Below are 16,328 nucleotides of genomic sequence, written 5' to 3'. Positions count from 1 at the left end.
GGCTTAAAAGTTTAAAAGATTTCAAATGGAAGATTTATCACTTTAGTTAAAAATTCATCTCATCTGTGAAAATTTAATTACTTTGTTGATGTTTTTTTTATTTTTATTTTCTTGACGGACAATAAAACCATTTCATTTGGAGTTAAAAGATTGATCATTTTAGTTGAAAATTCAATTTTTTGGCTTGAAATTTATCTTTTTAAATTGAAAATTTAACTCCTTGTTAAAAATTTGAACTCCTTTGCTAAAAATGAATTTTTTCTGTTAGAGATTCTCTTGTGTGGTTATAAATTTAACTGTTTTGTTGTCAATTTAGATTTTGTAGTAAAAAATTAATTTTTTAACTAAAAATTGAAAAGTTCTATTTTTGATTAACAATTTATTTTCATTAGTTTAAAGTTGATCTATTTGGTTAAAAATTTATAACTTTCGTTAAACATTTTTCTTCGTAGAAAACTAATCTTCTTCAGAGAAATTTTACCTTTCTTTGTTAAAAGTACAACTGTTTCGATGAAAATTAATTTTTGTTCAAATTAAAAATTTTTTTTGCCTTGAAAATGTGAACTATTTTGTAAAAGTTAATTTTTTTCTATTGAAGATTCACGTACTTGGTCGGGAATGTAAATGTTGGGTAGATATTTGGAGGAAGTTTTTACTATTTGGTGGAAAATTAAAGTATTTTGTTGGAAATTTATCTTCTTTGGTAGAAAAATGATTTTCTTTTTCCAAATTTCATCTTTTCTTTTGATAAAAACTGAATTTTTTTGTTATAAATTCTTTTTTGACGATTTGGATATTTTGTTAACAACTAGTATTTTTGATCAAATTTAACTGTTGTTTTTTCAAATTTTAACTTAAAAATATTTTTTGTTGAAATATCAACTATTACAATTTCCGTTAAGAATTTGTCTTTTTGGCTTGAAAATTTGACAATTTGTTTTATAGTTTTTTCTTTTTAAATGAAATATCTTTCTTGATTTTGTTGAAAATTATTTTTTATTGATTTATTTCAACCTTTATGTTGAAAAAACCTTTTTGTTGAATATTCATATTTTTTATTAAAAATTTAAATATTTTGTAGAAAATTGGTCTTTTTCTTTAAACATTTAACAATATCGCACAGTTTTTTTCATTTTTAAAGGGAATTTGCTCCTTGGTTTAGAATTGACCTCTTTGTTTGGAAATTTATTTTTTTTAAGTTCGTATTTTTAGAATTAAAAAGGTTTTCTAACATTAAACTTCCACTGTTAAAATTTTAATTAACAATACATTTTGTTTAGTTGAATGGTCAACTATTTAGTTGCATTTTTTCAGTAAAAATTTCATCTTTTTCTGTTAGAAATTTAACTTGTTTTGTTAAAAATTTATTTATTTTTTGAGAATTTAAACATTTTATTGAAAAAAGGGATTTTTTATTGAATTCAACATTTTTGATTTTCAACTTAAAATATTTTTGGTTGAAATATGAGCTATCAGAATTTTCGTAAAGAATTTTGTTCTGCTTGAAAATTAAAAAATTATGTGAAAAATTCAAATATTTATTGGAGAATTTACTTTTTAAATTAAAAAGTCCAATTTTTTATATAAAAATGAGCTATTATTTTCTTTTTCGATTCAAGGATATATTGTTTTGGTTATATATTCGATTAGTTTAATAAAAAATTAATCCTCTGGCTTTAAATTCATGTCGATGTGTAAAAATTTAATTTCTCCAATTTTTTTTTATATCGTTGAAAAGCCTAAAATATAATTTTTTTTTGATAAAAATATAACTGTTTGGGTAAAAATTGATCTTTTTTGGTTAAGGATTGAATTTTTTGTTTGAAAATTCTTCCTTTTGTGTTGAACTTGAAAGTTTTTTATTTTGACCTAAAATATTTTAGTTGAAATTTCAAGTATTATAATTTTTGTTATAAATTCATCTTTTTGCTTTAAAAATTTAAGAATTTGGTATAAAAAATGCAACTTTTTTATTGGCAATGTACTTTTTTTCATGAAAATGTATATTTTTAGTTTAAAAATTCAACTATTTTGTAGAACATTTTTTTTTTTTATTGAAAATGTAACAATTTAGTTTAACTTTTTTCTTTACTGACTGAAACATATATTTTGTTAAAATTATTATTTTTTCTATAGAATTCATCGTCCTGTTAGAAATTGTATCTTTTCTTGTAGGAAATTAAACTCTTTTGTTAAAAATTAATTTCTTTTTTCATAGAGGATATAACTATTTTAATGAAAATTCTTTTTTTTTTGTTGAATTGAACTTTTTTCACATAAAATAAAAATATTGTTATTTAAAACATCAATTATTATATTTTTCGTTAACGATTCCCGTGTTTTGATTACAAATTTAAGGATTTTGTTGAATCGTTTTTTTGATTAAAAGGTTTTCGACTTTAAATTCAAATAATTTTTGTCTTAGAATACACTTTTTTTCGACAATTCACCTTTTTTAAATGAAAATTCAACGATTTTTTTGAAAATTCGCCCTTTTGTCTTGAAATTTCAACATTGTAGTATAATTATTTTTTCTTGAATGAAAAATATGTCGTAGTTAAAAAATTTTCTTTTTGTTTTGGAAATTGTTCTCTTTCGGTAAAATTATCATCTTTTAGTTGAAAAATGCAAATTTGTTGTAGAAAATTTACTTTTCCTTTTGTTTGTGGAAAAACTATTTTGTTGAAAATTATTTTTTTTGAACAGTTAAATTGTTTTTTATTTTACCTTAAAATATTTTTGGTCGGAATGTCACCTATAACAATTTTTGTTAAAAATTAATCTTTTCGTTCAAAAATTCAAAAATCTGGCAAAAAAATCGACTTTATGGTTAAAAAAAGTACTTTTCTCTTGAAAATTCAAGTCCGGATTAAAAATTCAAACGCTTCATAGAAAATTCTTCTTTTGGCTTAAAAATTAAACAATTTGCTTCACAATTTTTTTTAGGGGGTGATTGAGAAATCTTTTTTGGTTTAAAATTTATGTCATATAAAAATGTAACTATTTTGTTAAAAAATCGATTTTTTGGAATGGAAAATTATTATTATTCTAACTGAAAATTGAACTATTTCATTTTTCGCTAAAATTTCATATTTCTTAGTCTAAAAACTAGTAGAAGATTTATCTACTTTTGTATGAAATTACTCTTCTCGATAAAAGATTCATCTTTTTAGTTGAAAATTGAAATACTTGGTTGAAAATTCAATAATAATTTTGAAAATGTAATATTTCTACTCGAAATGTCAATTTTTGAAAAATTGAATTAATTACAGTTTCCACAACAATTTTATTTAAAAGAATTTATTTTCTCAATTTCGTTGATGAAATTAAAAAAAAAAAATAATTTATCGGTTTAAATTTTTAGTACTGACTTAATTAGTAGTATTTTTCCTACATCGCATTTAGAGAGCTTCGACTGCAATATTAACCACATGTATTAATAGTTAATCAATCAAATTACCCTCAATAATAAATTTCAAAGATCAATGAAACCGACGTTGAAGAGAATGACGAAGGAATTTATTTAACCATTAATAATTCACTGGACAAAAAAAAATTAATTCACATTTTTCTCAATTTAGTCGACACTGACTTTTATATAGCACTAAAAAGTTATTAATGATAATCAAAGCATTGTACCACTAATTACGTAAAAATGTTGTTTGCATCCCGTAATGAGTAAAAAAGCTGAAGAGAAAATTTTACATAGAATCTCTATTTTCTCTCGGTGCAATGCAGCATAAATTTTCAATATGGCTGCAATTCACGTATGTGATGTGGATTCTTCGTACATGACTGACATAACTGAAGTGAAAAAAGGCTCGTGTAGCACAAGAGATCTTTCATTGCGCAGTCCAAAGGATGTGATTTGAATGTTTACATGTCTAACATTCCAGGCAATTAATGTCCAGAGAGTTGACTCCAGTCTGGCTCATCAGTTGCGCAAATAAACGGGTATAGTTCAAGAGTGAGCGAACGAACATGATAAATCCATTTTATGAAGAAAAAAAAAAGAAATAAAGAAAAAAAAGTTATGTACTCTCTACGAAGCAGTTATCAGAGTTGAGATACAGGTCCTGTTTTGAACTACACGGAAAAAAATGTATTTACAGTAGCCAATTTTTAGTCTGGTATCGCGAAAATGAATTTCCCTGAAATCTGTGTAATGCATTTGGAGGTTAAGTTTGTTGTTTTTATCGGGTTTCTTGATATTTCAATATAGTTATCGCCTACGATCGAAACAAATGTAAATTATTATTACTGCATCATAAACTCCATTTAATATTAACAATCGCACACATTTTAAGTCGTAAAAAGCGTTTAATTGTCCAAAACAAATCTGAACTGGCATTGCTCCCGATTAGACCGTCGCCATTTTATTTCACTGCTCCCATAATGCACCGGCGCTCTTCCGATAATTGCTTCAGACACCTATTCTTAATATCCCTATTATGGCTATATTTATTAGGGGTTTGACAATACAATGACCCTGTTATATGGAAAATGGTCAAGGATATATTCATTTTCGCTGATCCAGGGAATATATCCCTATCACAGCTCAATTTTTTTTAACGTGTAATATTAAGAATAAAAAAAATATTAGTGAATAATTATTTTTAAATATTAAAAATTATTACTATTTATAAAATAATAATGTGGCTATTTATTCAAATTTACTGCATATTATAATTTGAGAATATTTATTCGAATTCTTTTTGTTTGATAGACAATCTGATTTTCACTGCATTATCCATAATCATTTAAGTAAACTGTTATGTGCGCGCGCACGCGCGCGCTCACTTTTATATTCATTTTTATAATTTTCTCAATTTTCTAATAATAATTCATTTGGTAAAATTTTGTTGAAGACTTATATTCTTGTTGAAATTAGATTCTGAAAGAATTAATTCAGTGTATCAATGCATCGTAAAATGTACGAGTACTATTATTAGGGAGCGTTCATATATTTCGTAACGTTATTTTAAACACTTCTACCTTCCCACACCCTAACTGCAGTTACGTAATATTTTTTTTGTGTTATTTTAAAAAACTTGACAGTTTTTTTGTAAATAAAAATAGATTTTCAGGATGAAGTGCGGTATAGAAATAAATTAAACCATATTTTGTCGTAACACAACAATGTTTTTTTTATATTTTTTTAGTGGCACACATCTTAAATTTATTTACAAGGGAAGAAGTATCAATAATTTTTCAAAGAATTATATAAGTTTTATCATTTTCATGAGACAATTAGGAAAGATTTTTAAATATTCAAGATGTGTCAAGAAAGGAATGCAGAAGATTTAAAAAACATATATTTTATTTTACAGGATTTTACAAATTATTAGAAAAATGTCAGCCTTTTCAAAACATATTTAGGTCTTTTATAATTTCAGAAGAAATAATAAATATTCCATAAATTTTCCAAACTGCTTCCAAGGTTTAAAATATTTTAAGTCTATGCAAACCCTCTTGAATTGCTAAAAATATTTGTAAATGAATCCAATTTTTCTTAAAATGTTGAAAAACCATTTAAAGTGTAAAAAATGTATCTCAAAATCTTCCAAAATTTCTTAAGAATTTGAAGAATATTATAAAATATTTGTGAATATTTCATATTCGTCAACAAAAAATGTAGACTAAGCAAAATATATATTTTACGGGATTTTACAAAATAATAGGACAAGTTCGAGCCCTTTTCGAATTAAATATCTACACAATACTTCTTAAATTCTTAAAAATATTATTATCTGACTGGAATTTTTCTTGAAATTTAGAAAAGTTATTTAAAATCGAATTTGCTATCTAAAATTCAGTTTTTCACACATTTTTTTCACGAATTTTAATTTGAAAGAAAAAACATTAGTGTCCAGACGCTTGCGTTTTTAACGTCTGGCTTTGTTTTTGTTTAAGAACTTTCACATAAATCTGCATTTTTGAAAATCTTCTGCAGTTTAAAAATCTTCTTCATTTTTGTAAATTTTCGCAATATTTGTAGAATTTTATGGTTTAATTTATTTTTTAATTTTACAAAATTAAAACATTTTGCTTTAAAATCTTCTACTCTTTCTCGAAATTTAAGTAAATATTTGATGTTTTAAAATCTTTTTTGAATTTTCTGCTGAAGCTAATTTTTCAAATTAAAAATTCTTGAAAAATTGTTTTGGGAACCTATAGAATTTATGTCATAATCCTGAATTTTCAAAAAGGTCCTAAAATATCTTATAAATTCTTATTGTTTTTTAATGGTCTAAAACTTGTAAATATCTCTTAAATTTATTAAAATTTATTCTAAAATTATTTATTTTGGCACGATGTTGCTTTAAACACTTGTTAACCCTTTTTTTTTACTTTGTAAAATAATATAAAAAGTTTTTGAATCTTTTTTAATGAGCTCTTAGAACTCATTAGTAAAAAATTGTTTGAAATTTTCCCATGAAACTAAACTATATATTTTTCCTTCTCTTGACGCCCTAAAAAATTAAGTTTACCTAAATTTGAATTAAATCACGGAAAATGAAAATAATTTTATTAAAATCTTCCATATTATTTTTTAAAAATTTTGAAATCTTTAAAATTAACAATTATTATTTCAGAACAATTATTTTATATCTTTTAACAAATTTAAAATGTTATTTATAAAAATTTCATTCTTTAGTGAGTTAATATTCATTGAAGGAAAAAAATTTGAACATTTTTACATATATTTTTGAAAATTGACTGAAAATATTAATCTCAGAAAACCAGCATAATTCCGAAAAATTAGTTAATTGAAAATAGGTACTTTGAAAATAAATTCATTTATATTATGCAAATCATATTTAATGTTCCATTATATAACATACAAGTAAATAATGTATTTATTTGTTACTTATGTTAATTAAATTAAAGGTAATAAATTTTAATCTTTATTAAATTTAATGTTCGAAAGAAAATATTCAGCTTATATCCATTAGTTAGTTTACAGAATAAGAAGCATTAAACTATAATTCTCACTAAAACCTTTAAATAAATTTTAGTTGATAAATTTTTTTAAATTTCAACTTTCATTTCTAAAATTTTTCTTTATTAATAAATTCTTAGACTAATTGCAGAAAATGTGGTTTTTTGTAAAATTAGTTGATAATTAATTAATCATTTCACAACATAAAAGCATTACACAATTATTTTAATTAAAACACTTAAATAGTGTTTACATTATATTCTCATTCAAATTTTGAACTGGATTTCTCTACATTTAATTTATTAATAAGCTTTCTAGCTAACTTAAAAAATTAAAATATGTGTACATATAATTTAGAAAATTGAATTTAAATACTCATTTCACAATATAGGAGGCACCATAAAAATTATATAATTGTAATAGAATATTAAAATATTAAAAAATTTTAATCCAATTTTTATTTACTTTATTATTTTATTTCTTATTATTAAATTTTAATTTACATTAAATATTATTGAACTTAATGATTTCACAATATATCTATTAATTTAATAATCTCTTATATTATTTAACAAAATTAGATTTTAAGATAAAATTTAAAAAAATTATTCCTGTAACATTGAATAAACCAAATTAAATTTTATTTAAATTATATTTAATTTTAAATTTGTAAATAATTTGAAAATATGAAATATGAATATAATATTAGTATAAAAAATTATAAGCATGTATAACATAATATTATTAACCTTTATAATTTGCTAATATAGAACTCATGAGAATATTATTATTATAACTAAAACGTGAACAATAAAAATTTTTTACGACTCAATTATGTAAAATTTAGAATTGATATAGCTCCAATATTAAATAGTTAATAAATTTTGATTAGATAACGTTAAAATAAAAATACGATATTATTTAATTTTAATCTAAAAATAATAACTTTTTCAACACTAAATCTTTAACATAATTTAAACATTAATATAATAAATTTATTCATTTGTAATGTAGCTTATAATAACTTTACATTTTAACCCCAATGCTTAATTATATTTTATATAAAAATTTTATTAAACTTGATGATTTCGCAATATATCTATTAATTTAATAATCCTTTTTTCAATCAAATTTTAAGATAAATTTTAACTAATTATTACTTTAACAAATATAGCTCTGATATTAAATATAATATAATATAATAAATTTATATAATTGTAATTTAGCTTATAATAACTTTACGTTTTGATACAAGATTTAATTATAATTTATATAATATTATTAAACTTGATGATTTCGCAATATATCTATTAATTTAATAATCGTTTATATTATTTAAAAGAATTAAATTTTAATCCATAAATTATGTGCTTAAATCCACTATGTAAGATTCAGCCTCCATGCGCTGCTAATGGAGGTTACGATTTTTCATATATGAGATACTTTGAATTACAATAAAATGTTTAAAAGTGATTTATTGCTATTTATTTAACAATAAAATTAATTTTCGGTATAAAAATTAATTATGGGAAATAAAGTTGGAAGCAAGTGAATTTGTTCCTACATAGCCAAAAATTAATTATTTAGTAATTAAGAAATGAATAATAGACAATAAATTCATAATTAATTAATAATTAATTGATAGTCAAACAATAATTAATTAATAATAATTAAATAATTTTTTATTAAAAATGATGATGATTTTATTAATTTTTTAATCAATTTTCTACCAAATACTTTTATTTTGAACTCAAACAATAGGCATTATGAAGTTTAAACCAAACAGTTTGATTTTTGTACTAAACTGTTGAATTTTAAAACCAAGAAGAAAAATTTTCTAAAAAACAGTATAATTTTTAACATAAAAGTCGACGGTCGGTCAAACCTTGGCCCCAGTATAAGCAGACCTTTGGATAAACTTTGTTTAATGGTTACAAAAAGACCATGAAAGTGCAGTCTCAAATCTACAAAAATTAAAAAGCTTATTTATATTGTGACACAAGATCACAATTAAAAATGTCGAAATTAAATTTAATTATTTTAAATTTCCTATCTAATAATATTTTTTAAGTGAATAACCTATACAGTTTAAAATTAGAATGATAGAAATCTATTTTTATATTTTAAATCAGGCTTGCAATGTTTTTATAAATAAATAAATATAATGAACAAAATAGTCGTTTTTTCTGTGTTGAAATTCTCTATGTTTCATAGTAACATTAGTGAAAGATGCTCCAATATTATATATAATTAAAGGGAATGACATAAAAAGAAACGAATTTTTTCGTCCACAGGTGCCTGAATAACGCGTTTGTCTGTTAAATTTTATTTTTTAAATCATAAAAAATATAACCTAATCATAAATGTTGCTGAATTTATCTAGAAGATTCCAGTGAAAAAGTCTAAAATCGAAAAAAAAAATTTTCCGTTGACAAATGCCCCAATAATGCGTTTGTTTATCAACTTTATGTAAAAAATTATTAAATTGAACAAAAAATTATTAATTTTGCGGAAATTATCAAAAGATTTCTAATTAAAAATGTTGACATAAGTTTTATGTAAAAAAATGCCTTATTATTGCATTTTTTCATTAGGGTTGTTAAAAAAAATCATTAAATTAATCAACTAATTATAAATGTTGCTTAACTCGTCATGAAGTCCCCAATGGTAAAGACTGGCATTGAAAAAAAATGTTACTGTCGATAAATGTCTGAATAATGCATTTGCTTATTTAATTTTTTTTTAATTATAAGATTAATCAACAAATTATAAATTTTGGTAAAATTATCATAAAGTTCCTTATTAAAAAAAACTAAAGTAAAAATAAAAATTTCTATCGAAAAATTCCTGCCCAATGCATTTGTAAATTAAATTTGTTGTAATTTCAACAATAATAAGTTTTAAAAAAATTTTAATCATCGTGTTTTTATCAAAATTTCTCGCTAGAAAAAGTGTTTTCTAGTACTTCTTTAAGTTTACTTTTATTGTATTATATATCAATCAAGTTATTAAGAAATATCTCCGTTTTCTCGAAATTCGGAATGAGAAGTCAAATATTTTCCGGGACCGTCACTGCCAAATAATTAATTAATTTTACATTAATATTCTATTGGACATTTGCTATATTTCTTTTAAATATTTCTAGAGTGACTTTCGATATTCTATTTATTTTGTTAATTTAATAAATTTATTAATTAAAGTAAATTGTTTGGTGACAATTGAAATAAGTATGCGAAGATCCTTCTATTATCAAAATTAAATTTTCAAATCACTTGTCTCATTCAATATTCGGAAAATATTTTTAAAAGAGAAATAATTTTACAAGGGCAATGAAATTTAATTTTGAATTTTTTCGACTTGATTTTCATATACCTACATTTAAATAAGAAAGAAGTATTGGCAGAAGAACCTTCTAGGGTAAGAGCACTAATTCTTGGCTCCCCCCAATTCTTGGCACCCTTCTCTAGATTTGATAAAATAATAAGACGATAGAGATAAATAGCAAATTGTCTTTTATTTTTTTAATCGTGCAGAAATTTTTTTGTCATAACATATATTCAGTTTATGCTAAACAATAACTTATTTTGTACTGAAATTAAAAAATGCAGCCTTGTTTCCAGGCTACGGAGAATTTTCAGGTTAGCTGAAGAAAATCTTTAGATAATTGCAGTTTTCAATTTACCCCTGGCAACGTTTTAATTAAAGTAAGGGAATATTTTCTTTTCGGCACATTTTGGGAAAGGTTAAAATTGTTAATAAAAAATAACTGAGACTTAACTATAATTTATGAAATAAATAATAGTGGCTGCCAATGAATTTTCAATCTAAAGCATTGTATGCAGTTCTTTGCACCCCCCCCCCTGCCAGAATTTGATTGTATGTTCTTGCAATGATTTATATTCTTGGCCATCGGAAAAAGTATGGTTATGTCCGTTTGTTGTTTCGTAAAATTTAGAATGAAAGACTGAATTAAGGGCATGCTCTTCGTGACCACGTGACCAAACTAGTTCCCGGTTATGAGCATTTTTTTTGTGTTCACTGTGTCCATACGGATTGAGATATCGTGTTTAAAATTGGACAGATTAAATAAAAAACGCTGAAGAACGTTTGTATATATCAAAATGCTTTTAATTATGAAGAAAGTTTCCTAGTGAAAAAACTATAGGAATAGGACAAATTTTTTAACGTCGTTTAAGTAGATGCCTCGATTTGAAAAAATCGACGAATATCTTAGAATGTGATACTCGAAAATCCGTCCAAGTCCCATTTTGAGAAATATTCATCTTCAGAAAATAATTAAAATTTTCTAATGGTTATATATTCTTGTGGATTTTTTGTACTGGTGTGAAATAATTCTAAGTTATACCAAACCAATAATAATAAAATTTCGCCCGGGGGCGAAAGATAAGGTGAGTCCGACGCTGAGCCCTGCTGGTTGGTTCACTGTCGGCAATAGTTATCAGCTGATCGATTCACCGTGAAAAATAAGACGTCAAGAATTATGGAAGTTGGTTGGAAAACTCCGAAGAGTAAATTTGATCACATTTCTGGTGTTGTTATGTTTCCAATTTAAAATTTATCTTTTATTTTTAGGACCAACAAAATAAAAATCATTCTACACAGAAATTTCATGAACGAACTTATTCACGTGGTCTCGACTTTATCGACGTTCAAAGTTTCTTTTTTTCTCTGATAGAAATCGCTAAAAATGCTCCAAAAATAATGATAGGTTACGTGTGTGCAGATACTTGTTTGTTGATTTGCAATGAATGTGCAAATTTTATTGCTTATTTTAGTTTTTTTAAGGCTTAGACGATTTAGTGCAAAATTGGTGTCAATGTTCAATATACGCGAACCAAAAAATCCGAGATACATCAAACCAAAAATTATCTGCAAAGTGCTATAACTTAAATAGTAATATCCTATTTCATCGATTTATAAATAAACTTTCTCTAAACCTATAAAAATATTGATGTATACAAACGTTCTTTAGTGCTTTTTATTTAATCCGTCAAATTTTAAACACGATATCTCAATCCGTGTGGACACAGTGAAAACAAAAAAAAAAATGCTCATAACCGGGCACTAGTTTGGTCACGTGGTCACGAGGAGCATGCCCTTAAAAGTAAAAACAATAGTTTAAAGTAAATTACTGGAGCTGTACTTAAAAGAAGCAAGTAATTATATTTGATGGTATATTTTATTTAAAAATAAAAGCGAATTCGCAAACTTAGCGATGTAGGCTTAACAACAAATCAGTCTAATGTATTACTCATAACTAGTCTATTCAGAAAAATTACTGCCTGATTTACATTTAGAAAAAGAATCTCGGATGTAATTTTTAACACTCATAAAAATGCGTTAAATAATAATAAGGCTGATTTGAATAATGTAGAGAGAAAAGAAGTATTTTGTAATCGATTTTCAGGTTAGCATCTGATTGATAAAAAATTACAGGAACCTGCAGATTTTATAGGAAAAGCTAATTCAACCTAACATGTACAAGAAATTGCTTAAAAATCTGTGAAAAACGGAAATATGGATCACTTTTTAAAGAAATTTCTTTATAAATTAAATTTTTTCTATAATATAAATTGCTCATTGAAATTCAATGAAAATAAACTGCTATTTACAAAATATATGTCTTATAATTTTTTTGCCTACAATTAAAAGTTATATAATTTATACACATTCTTGTGCATTTTTTCATAATTATTTATTCAAATTGCAAGAATTGTTTTTTGAAGTAATTTTGAATTGCGCGCCAAGTGCGACCAACCAGAGCGGGGACCCGTTCATTTTTCGGAACGGATAAAATTTAAGAAAGGTAAAATTTCAGAATGGGTTATAATACATAATGGTAAAACTTAGGAATACCAAAAATTCGGAAAAAGGAATAAATCAGAAATCCAAAACTCTGAATAGTATTTATTCGGAAACCAAAGAGGCGGAATGGGTAAAAATTCGGAAACGTTAAAATTAAGAGGGTGAACAATTAGGAATAAGTAAAAATACGGAGAGGAAAAATTCGGAATAGTAAATAAATGTTGCTATTAGCAGGTGAATAGTTTTTTTATTTATGGTAGCATACAAATATTTATCACAGTAAATTTAAATAGGATATCATAATAAATTTATGATATCCATCATTTTAAATTTTTCACGAAAAAATAATTATTTTCTATCATTATATCATTTAAAAACAATTTTCAATATACAACATAAATTTATTATATGATATTTAAATTCACAGAGATAAACATTTGTTTGCTACCATAAATAAACAATTATACACCTGCTAATAGGTATATTTATTAATAATTCCGAATTTTTCTACTTTCCGAATTTTTCCTCTCCGTATATTTACATATTCCTAATTTTTCACCCTCTTTATTTTAACGCTTCTGAATTTTCACCCATTCCGCTTCTTTGGTTTCCGAAGTAATACCTTTCAGAGTTTTGGATTTCCGACTTATTGCTCTTTCCTACTTTTTGCTATTCCTAAGTTTTACCATTATGTATTATAACCCATTCTGAAATTTTACCTTTCTTAATTTTTACTGTTTCGAAAAATGAACGGCCCCCCCAGAGCGCGCCCCTAACGCAAGCACAGTAGCACGGGGTGCCAACATTGGCATCACTGTATTGAAGAAGGGATAAGTTAAAAAGAAAAGTTAGTTTTATAATTTGCTAATTAATTATGAGAAAAATTGTAGCACTTTATTCGGTTTTATACATTTTATTTATTAATTTTGATTTCTACCTACTACGCACCATCTCTGCCAGAAGGTTTCGAAGCCAGCCTTATAGCAAGACAAGCTTTCGCAACAAGTGCCTCTATCACCATTTTTTTCTCCATAAAGTTTACAACCTTCGTGCCAATCATCATAGTGTATGAGCCCTTTAGGAAGCTTGGGGTCTTTGTGAGGTTTGGGATGGTACCAAGCAGGGGGCGAGATGTTGATTGCCATTTATTATAAATTAGTACAAATGCCAGCATTGCAGCAAGTACCGTTATCTCAGATTTTGAAGGTAACATTTTTGTTATCTGAAAAAATGATGAATGTAGGCTTATTTGAGTTCACATAAAGCTTGAACACCCCAGGATGATGTCACAAATATAAAGAACCACCCCCTCTTTTAAGTCAAAATGTTGAATTTGGTTTGATTTGATAAACCTCTAAAATAAGACAGTAAACAAAGAAAATAATATTTTAGCAGACTCTAAAGCCCAAAATGCTCTAAAACAGGAAAAACAGGGTGATTCTTTACAATCACGCTATTCATTCAAGTTTAAATTCTTCTTTAATGATCTCCTCTCATCTCTAGTCCAGACATTAAACCACAAAAATTACCCCAAACTTGGATAATATAAAGTCTTAATTAAATTTTGAAAACGCTGAAGTCTGAATTTTGTAAAAGTTCTATTATACAGAGTGTCACAAAAGTACCGAAACCACCTGATGGTGACCTCAGTTTTGACCTTGTGGATGACCCTCATGTTAGTTTCAAGGTCCACTTTTTTTAATGAAAGCGCCCCCTTTTGATACCGTCAACCGAAAGAACGGAAAATTTTACGTTCAAATATGCACTTAAGTCATATGTTTTGAATAACCTTAAAGTTCACCCAAAGGTCATTTCAACTCATTGTTTTAATGGACATAAAAACAGCCGTTTGAAGGTCACGACCGCTCAAGTCGGGTTAGTGAGGTCAATTTTTAACGTTAACGAAAAACATTATCCATGGGGTTTTTAAGGTCGCTAAGACTGAATCTGTATGTTATGAATGTGACTTTTGTTATGACCTTGGGGATAATCTTAATGTCCCTCATGGTTATTTCAAGATATAATTCTACTTATGTCCTGAATACAAATTTGATTTTACGATTTCCCTTTATTTCGATTGCCGGAGACAAAATGAAGCTTTTCATCATAAAAAAATTTGACCTTGAAATAACCATGAAGATCATCACGGTTATCCCCAAGGCGAAAACAAAACTCAAATCCATCTCATACAGATTCAGCCTTAGCGACCTCAAAAACCCGTTGGATAATGTTTTTCGTTAACGCTAAAAATTGACCTCAATTACCCGACCTGGGCGGTATTGACCTTTAAATGGCCCCCAGGTCAGGGTTCAGTTTAGACTCTAATCAACGCGTGATACTTACATAAGTTTGTCTGCTGTGAAATATTTTCCAATGATGCTGTTCTTATAGCTCTCAAAACATTGTTTGAGTTCCAATGATCATAGGGTGACATTTAATGTCATCTGAAACATATGACCTAAGTGCATATTTGAATGTAAAATTTTCCGTTTTTTTGGTTTCGGGCGTCAAAAAGGGGCATTTTAATTTTTTTTTAAGTTGACTTTGACAAAACCACGAGGATCATCCTCAAGGTCGAAACTAAGGTCACCATCACGTTCCTCGTTGAAACTTACAACGGAAATATTTAAATGTATATTAAGGATAATTATTATATACACCAGAACCTCGATTTATGTCAAATGTTTTTCTGTGTTTCTATAACTGAAATTTCCACGGTCTTGTAATGGGGGCAACTGCAGGGTCGCAGAGCGCATGTGTTACATAAGTTTAGTTTCATAAATCAAGGTTTCAGTGTAAATAAAAATATTGTTTCGAATTCAAGTTTTGGCATATCTTTTCATTAATTTATACACTATGTCCTTGGACAACTACCCAGGCAAAAATATGATGTGTAGTTTATATATAGTGTGAAGTATTATATAAAACATTCATTTGTTTTATACATATTTTGTATAAAATAAATTAATATTATATTTAATACTTCACGCTATAAATAAACTATATATAATTTTTTCGCTTGGGTAAACACTGATTGAAATTGTAGATCTTATATTGCCAACTCCAGATTGGAGAGAAAAAGATGGAGATGCCGATATAATTCATGTGACAGAGTTGCTCACCATTTATCGACTTTATGACTTCAAAAGACAATTAAAAATGCGCTTTATATTATACATACATTATTATACTTACAAGTAGTTTTGAGGAAACGTGTCAAGATGAGTGTGACTAATAAATATTCATGAAAATGTATTCGTGTATATTCACTATTCGGTATCTCAATTGGTTTTCTAAATTATTGAGCTAGTACAGAGCCGCAAATAGCCTTTATTGCGCCCGGTGCGAATATCACCGAATATCACCGTAATACTTTTAAAATTCATTAAAATTCTTGAAGCAAATTTGAAGAAAAAAATATTTCAAGTTAAAATTGTTTATTTAACAGTACACCAAACTCTCGCTTTCAGTCACCCCGTTCTCTGCCTTCCTAGAACTGATGGCTCATGCAGTTTCTCAGGGGAGTAGGGCGAGAGCCCTATTATATTATAATAGGGCT

This window comes from Belonocnema kinseyi, chromosome 9 (assembly GCF_010883055.1).
Source record: "Belonocnema kinseyi isolate 2016_QV_RU_SX_M_011 chromosome 9, B_treatae_v1, whole genome shotgun sequence".
NCBI classification, from domain to species: Eukaryota; Metazoa; Arthropoda; class Insecta; order Hymenoptera; family Cynipidae; genus Belonocnema; species Belonocnema kinseyi.
Note: the sequence above shows the minus strand (reverse complement) of the source record.